This window comes from Lissotriton helveticus, chromosome 2_1 (genome assembly GCF_964261635.1).
Source record: "Lissotriton helveticus chromosome 2_1, aLisHel1.1, whole genome shotgun sequence".
NCBI classification, from domain to species: Eukaryota; Metazoa; Chordata; class Amphibia; order Caudata; family Salamandridae; genus Lissotriton; species Lissotriton helveticus.
The window spans coordinates 297,264,583-297,271,690 of NC_136059.1; the positions used below are offsets into that span (position 1 = coordinate 297,264,583).

General features: G+C 42.2%; 1 long non-coding RNA gene across 1 annotated transcript in view; it reads left to right on the forward strand.

Moving 5' to 3' along the window:
* The window catches only part of LOC144819323 (uncharacterized), a 53,785-nt gene extending 47,396 nt beyond the window's left edge, over nt 1-6,389 (forward strand). Inside the window, exon 4 of the long non-coding RNA XR_013607292.1 lies at nt 6,277-6,389. This is a non-coding gene — a long non-coding RNA (uncharacterized LOC144819323). The remainder of the gene's footprint in view (nt 1-6,276) is intronic.
* The last annotated feature ends 719 nt before the right edge of the window (nt 6,390-7,108 follow it).

Below are 7,108 nucleotides of genomic sequence, written 5' to 3' on the forward strand. Positions count from 1 at the left end.
GGCACAGCTCTGTAACACATGCACTGAGTATGTGCTCTCTTAGTATTAAATTAAGCAACCCAGTTAACATGAACTTTGCTGCCTCTCACTCAACCTTGCTGTCATCATCCAAGAAGTCCACACAAGAAGTCCACGCAAGATAAAATATTTCTGTGAGGCGAGTCCAAACTTAGTGGCAAGCATGGATCTCATGTAGGCATATCTTGTTTGGTCCTCTACCTCCAGTGTGAGTAGGGTGTTCCTTAACACTGGGGGCATATGTCTCCACAAGATACCCCCTATAATCTTCTGTAATCTTTCCAACCTTCAGAGCTACCTCATATGCAGCACGCCACTTGTCTATGTCATCCCCTATAACATAGTTGGGCACCAGATATTTAGGGATGCTGGCCTTCAGACACTGTGTGTGTGCTGCCACCAGTGCTGCTGGACTCTGCTTGTTTGGCATTAAGGTCCATTTCTCTAAGGCTCCTCTCATGAGCCAATCTTTTCTCCTCCAGGGCCAGCTTCTCCTCAATTTTAAGCTGGGTCATTGGTATCCTGAACTCCCTCTTTACCTTCCTGCCTGCCAGCTACCCTGGGGGGAAGCTATGTGAGGATACACTGTACCCTATTCTAGCACTGTTTCCTGTTCCCCTGAAGGTTGTATATCAGGGCTTATATTCAGTTCCTGATCCTGCTCACCCATATCATGCTTTTCATCCTTCACCTCTGTTGCTGTTATGTGACTGGTGACCCTCCCACCAGGTCCTCAGAGATTTATGATGCTCCAATCTCTTGGTACCCTTCTTGGTGGGGAGATCTCTTTCCTTACAGAACTGTTTAAGCTCAACCACAGAGTGCCTTTCCAAGTTGGCAAGTTTGAATTTCATTAATGCATGCATGGCCACAGACAGTCAGGTAGCAAGTAGAGTAGATTTGGAAAAAACAAAAGAAGCCAATCAGGGAGAATTTAAAGCTTGAAATGGTCTCGAATTATTTATATGGGATTTTGCTATAACATAGAATCACTGTATTGCACTGCACAAACACATGTCCAAAATCCCAACCGCCACCACCAATGTAGGGAATCGGGTTACTGTTTAGGGAGCAAGCAGCAACCACAATCCTTGTCAGGGTGAAGTCATAAACAAATCCGAAATAAGTCTGTACTCAACTCTCTGGTAGCTTGGCACTGAGCCATCAGGCTTAACTTGGCAGCAATGTGTGCAATATGTTTGCAGAACTAAACCGATTTTACCATGATTAAAGGATAGATCACAAACACTTAAGGATTGATTAACAGTGGTGAGGTGCTCAGAGTCCTAAGGCCAACAAAAGCACTGTCAGCAAAAATGGGAAGTATGAAGGCAAATAGTTTGGGAATGACCCTGCAGAAAGGGTCAAGTCTAAAATTTACCACTTTGTGGGAATTAATCATAGTTTGTTGTAATCACTCATTTGATACTCTCCTACATTACTCAATAGATCACTTACAAATTGGAAAACGGTGTCATAGGGTGGATCTTCCTCAGTCACAGCTGACATCAGTGTATACAAATATCTGCAGTTTCTGATTTTATGAACCATACGAAATAATGTATGAGGTCTAAGCATGGGCGGATTTTGCGGATCCACGATTCGCGGATTCAGCGGATTCACGGATCGTGGATCCGCAAAATCCGCGGATTTGCGGATTTGCGGATTTGGGGGCGGGGCTTCCTCGAGCGTGTGGGCGGGGCCAAACGGACGGGGCTTCCACGCGAGCGCACATGCCTCTTGTGTGTCTAAAAGGTCAGAGACCGATCAGAGCAGCAGATTAAGAGACAGAAGCCCCTGGTCACAGGAACAGCACGGGGGTTGCGCTCGTATGCTGAATGAGTCACTGCATTTGCGCTTCAACTAGTTCCAGCGACCAAGTGTGTGTCACTATGCAATCGCGCCGAAGTGCGCAGGGGTCCCTTGAGTGAAATGTCCATCATAGTGGGTAAATGGCGGGAAGACGGTGCACACCTCGAGTGTGTGGGCGGGGCCAAACGGACGGGGCGTCCATGCGAGCATGCCTCTTGTGTGTATAAAAGGTCAGAGACCGATCAGAGCAGCAGATTAATTTTTGGGCTGATGAATGAGTCACTGAATTTAAGCTTCAACTAGGGCACATGCTTTATTGATATTTGCAAGTGTTTCCTGTTGAGGTTTATTTTTTTGTGCCAGGACCGTCGTGCCCGAATGAACCCTGCCCTTCATATTTATTCAAGAAGACACCACTGTTGAAATAATTTACGATGGCGCCGGCAAGCTGCCAGCGCCATCCTGCAAAAGTTACTTAATTAGCTTCAACAGGAAGCTCCAACTGCTAAAATAAAGCAGGCGCTCGAGCCCCTGCTGTATCTTATCTGTTAGAGCTTCCTGTTGAAGCTAATTAAGTAACTATTGCAGGATGGGCGCTGGCAGCTTGCCGGCGCCATCGTTAATTAGGCGCGCTTGAACTTTTGACCGCAAAATCCGCTCCGATCGCGGATTGCGGATTTTCGGCAAATCCGCGAGAGTTCGCGGATCGCGGATTTGCCGAAAATCCGCAAAATCCGCGATCGGAGCGGATTTTGCGCTCATGCTTAATGAGGTCAGTCTGAAGTCTTCATTAAGCTACTCTTGATAATTCCTAGTATTCAGTGGTCAGAACTATCTGAAAGTCGTATTTTTAATTTTAACCCAGGGGTTGAGATGTGATGAATATTTGTTGTAACAGGCTTTTAATTTTAGTCCTAAATCTAGCAAGCAATTTTCTAATCTGGCAAATGTGATTTACCCATAAGCTGTGAATTAACCTTTGCACAAGAGTAAAGGAGTGTTCGGCAGAACTCTAAACAGACAGCCTGCATGAGACACCCTTATACAAAGGACAGTGAATAATATAACCAATAATAAAAACAATAAAATAAGTACAGTTTTTGTAAATAAAGTGGGGGGGTGGGATCATTACGAACATGTTTGAAGGACTGTGGGATATTGAAGTCAGAATGCTAACAATGATGACCAGAGACCGATTGAAGACTGGAAACTGGAAAGTAGAGTTCAGTCTGAAGAGACCAGAGGCCAGAGACAGCTTGTGGACTGTAGAGTGTATGGAGACTGCAGACTTGAGGCCTAGCAGTGTAGAGTATTCAAGACACGTGAAATCAGGTATTTAAAATACAGACACACCACACCATGCTTTTCCCTGTTTCTCTCCTCAAACCCTGGTTTAATTGACTACATCAATTGTTCCATGCAAAACACTTCCTCTGGAACAACAGATTTATCAAACAACAGGCATATGGAGCAGGGAAAAAATGACTTACAAATAGGACAACTCAAGACAAAGACATCACAGGTTACAGGTAAAATTATTTTAGAACAGTAAGTCTGATTTAGTGTATGTCAATGGGACTGTTGCACTGCAGCTGAATGGTGCACTGAATACTGAATAAATAAGTGGAAGGAGGGGCAATCAGGAACAGGGTTCCCTTTTAAAAGTTGTTGCTGACAACCAAAATAAGCTTATTCTTTGCTTTTGCAATGATCCTATGAAATCTGCCTGCCCAGATGACCTGTGTGCAGCAGTACCTACGTTTCTTTCCACCTAGTGTTGTTTTTGGTGATGCCCATGCGCAGGAAGTTGGGCGTTCTGCGGAGGTCTGCGGAGGTCTACGAATGGGCAGAAAATGCATGCTGCACTACTCACGTTGCGATTGAGCACCGGTAGCTCGTTCGGTGCAGAAAAATCAGCACAAACAGCACCACGCAGTGCGCATGCATGTGCCCATTTTGTTTTGCCTGCTCCTGCCTGCCTTCTCCCGGTTCTAAATTCCATTTTACTCCAATTCAACCCAATCAATCCACCCCATCTGATCACACCCTTTCTAATACCACCTTTTCCTTACTACTATTTGACTTTCCCTGTGTGTATTTAATTGTCTCTGTGTGTTTTTTGTTACTTTTTTGTACCTTGTTTTTTGTTTTCTTTTCCTGGCCAGTCCTTCCTCTCTGTCCTCATCTTCAGTGAGTCAGTGGTTGGCGTGCTCATTTTCTTGATGCAGTGCCACCTCCCCACTTGCAGGCAGCAAGCTACTGGCCCAGTAAGGTGCTCTGGAGTAGAGTGCAGTGGTGTGAGCCAGCAGCACAGGCATCCAGCACACCCAGCAGCAGGTGATGCACTGCTGGGCCGACATCATAGACAGGGAACAGGACCTGCTCCACCTGCTAGGCATCGAGGTTGCGGGCTCAGTGAGTATTACTTTTGCTTTCTTAAAATTCGATTTTTTTTCCAAGCATCATGATCACATGTAAGTTAAGTTTACGGGATGATTATATACATATATATACGTACACATCAATTTATATATACATGAACACCAGTTCCAATTCCACAATAGAAATTAGACACCAACACAATTTTTTCTTTCTGCATTTTATTCTTGCGTGTGCCGCGTTTCGGCATATCCTTGCCTTGCTCACACAAGGAGGGTCACTCTCTTTGCACAACTAAAATACGAGAACTACAAATCACATGGTTTCCTGTCACTACAGCTGTGGAAAAAATACTCAACACCCTTTCACTGCCTGGGAGCTTATTATGTAAACAGGTAAAGATCATTCCTGTTTAACATTTCACAACTCTGTCTGATTACCATTCAACAGTTACAGTCTTCGGGTGTTTGCCACATATTTTTTAACAATAATAAAAACAGTGGAATGATGAGGATACACAGTTGTTTCCAACATTTCTAACGAACTAAAGGTAAATTTCTTCGTCCTGCTAAATACATTGAAGACAATATCAATATAAATGTTAATTATGTGTATTATTTATTTTATTTATAAAAATAAATATATTTTCTGCTGTTAATAATAATAAGTGTGCATATTCACATTATTCACAATGTCAGTATGTATATATAAATTTATATGTATGCTATTATATATATATACATATATGTATATATATATGTAACGTCAATATGTTCATTTGTTATAAAATGTAACTTACTTTACGTGTGTATTAAATAAATTGTGTTGATATACACACAGATAGATAGATAGATAGATAGACAGATATATAGATAGATAGATAGGTAGATAGATAGATAGATAGATAGATAGATGGATGGATAGATAGATAGACAGATAGATATATAGATGGATAGATAGATAGATAGATAGATAGATAGATAGATAGATAGATAGATAGATAGATAGATAGATAGATAGATAGATAGATAGATAGATAGATAGATATAAAGATAGATAGATAGATAGATAGATAGATAGATAGATAGATAGATAGATAGATAGATAGATAGATAGATAGATAGATAGATAGATAGATAGATAGATAGATAGATAGATAGATAGATAGATAGATAGATAGATAGATAGATAGGTTTTAGTGTGTGCCACTCATGTAAATGAATGCTCTTTTTGCATCAGAAAATGCTTCCAGTTGCGTCCACTCTATTTCTTCCAAACGGATTGGGCATGTAAATGAATATATGAGGTGTTATCTCTAAAGTAGTTTGCTGTGGGCATCCAGAGTGCAGGACAGAAAGACAACTGCTGCACTGCACCAAAGGAAGAGGGCTGGAATGCAACATATTTATTTATCCAGATATGTTGCATTCCTGCCGTCTACCTGCGCTGGTGCACCGAGTACTGCCTAGCCCCAATGCAGGTGCCCTTGCACCATGGTACAAGGGTATCACATTACACAGCACTGCACCCTGGATTGTATTGTGCAGGAAGGGACACTTCCCTGCACAAAAAAAATCCTTAGAGGCAAGGGCAACGCAAAGCTTTGATAGAGTAGTTGTACCAGCCTGACAGGGAGGGTGTATGAAGTGCAATGTAGGAGTGAAGTGGACTGCTCAAGAATGATACTGCTAGGATTCTGTTTCAGTGTGAGTTAGCCAGGTGTTCCTTTGGGCGGAGTTAAGGAATGTCAAGGTATGTTACTCACTCTTACAATAGCAGTATATCAGGGGTATTAGTGTTCTTCTCTGTTGCTTTTTGTAGCTCTTAGTTCCAATCTCCCTGATGGGCAGTACACAAAGGGTCACTAGGATGACCCTACAAAAGGGGACAGAGAAGCAAAGATCATTTGTTGGAATGCATGAATAGTTCAAAATGTAAATTTAGGTTAGGATTAGGAAACTAGGAATAGGCTATCTGTTGTAAAAAGTACAATGTTGTGACAGTCAATTCTTTCATTTTGTAGCGAGTACCACCAATTATTGTTTTTTATCTTCTTTCTATTTTAAGCACTCATGGGCAAGAGGGCACCTGGACGTGCACCACCAACACCACCAGCGCTGCAGTGGGTGGGACAACCAACACCAGCACTAAGCCACAGCACATGGTTCTACTGGCACCAGTAAGTCATGTTTATTATTTCTTACTTTCTATTTCCACTAATAAAATTATGGTTTTGTGTATGCATACTATTTTCATTTTTCAATTCCCATTCTAATTCTAATTCTAATGTTTGTTATCCCTGTATTTCCCTGTGTTTTCTGTATTTTCAGTTTCCACAGTTGACTTTCTCTTGTCTGTAGCTTTCTTCTGCTCCCTTTTTTAGTAAGGTTTCCATCGCCCCTCTTTTACATGTCTTGTTGTTACGTAGTATTAAGAGGAGAACAGATTTTTGGTAGCATAAACAGGATTGCAGCCAGGCCTAAGTATTCTATTCACCAAACATGCTGTTTGAGAAGGATTTCTTGATCAAATAGTCAAGAAGTACAGGGACAGAGTGGCCATGGTCATGGACCCCCAATATGTCTTATACTAGCAGTTTCCATGACAGTACAGCATGGTAGGATTGAGAGACAACAGCCAACACCATATGTTGTTTATATTCCCTTCCACTTCTTATCCATGTGTAGCTTTAGGAGTTTTTATTGACTTAATGACTACCTGGGGGTGTATTACAGAATGGGTGCATTTTCCTTGTTAGTACCGAGTGCACCTTTCAAAAGGTGCGATGAGCGCTAACAAGGAGAGTGTGCCATATTAGATTGAATGCGCCTGCCCCCAGGGCAGCCACGAGCTCATTCTGCCCCCAGGGCAGAGCATTCAAGTGAAATACAGAGGGGCC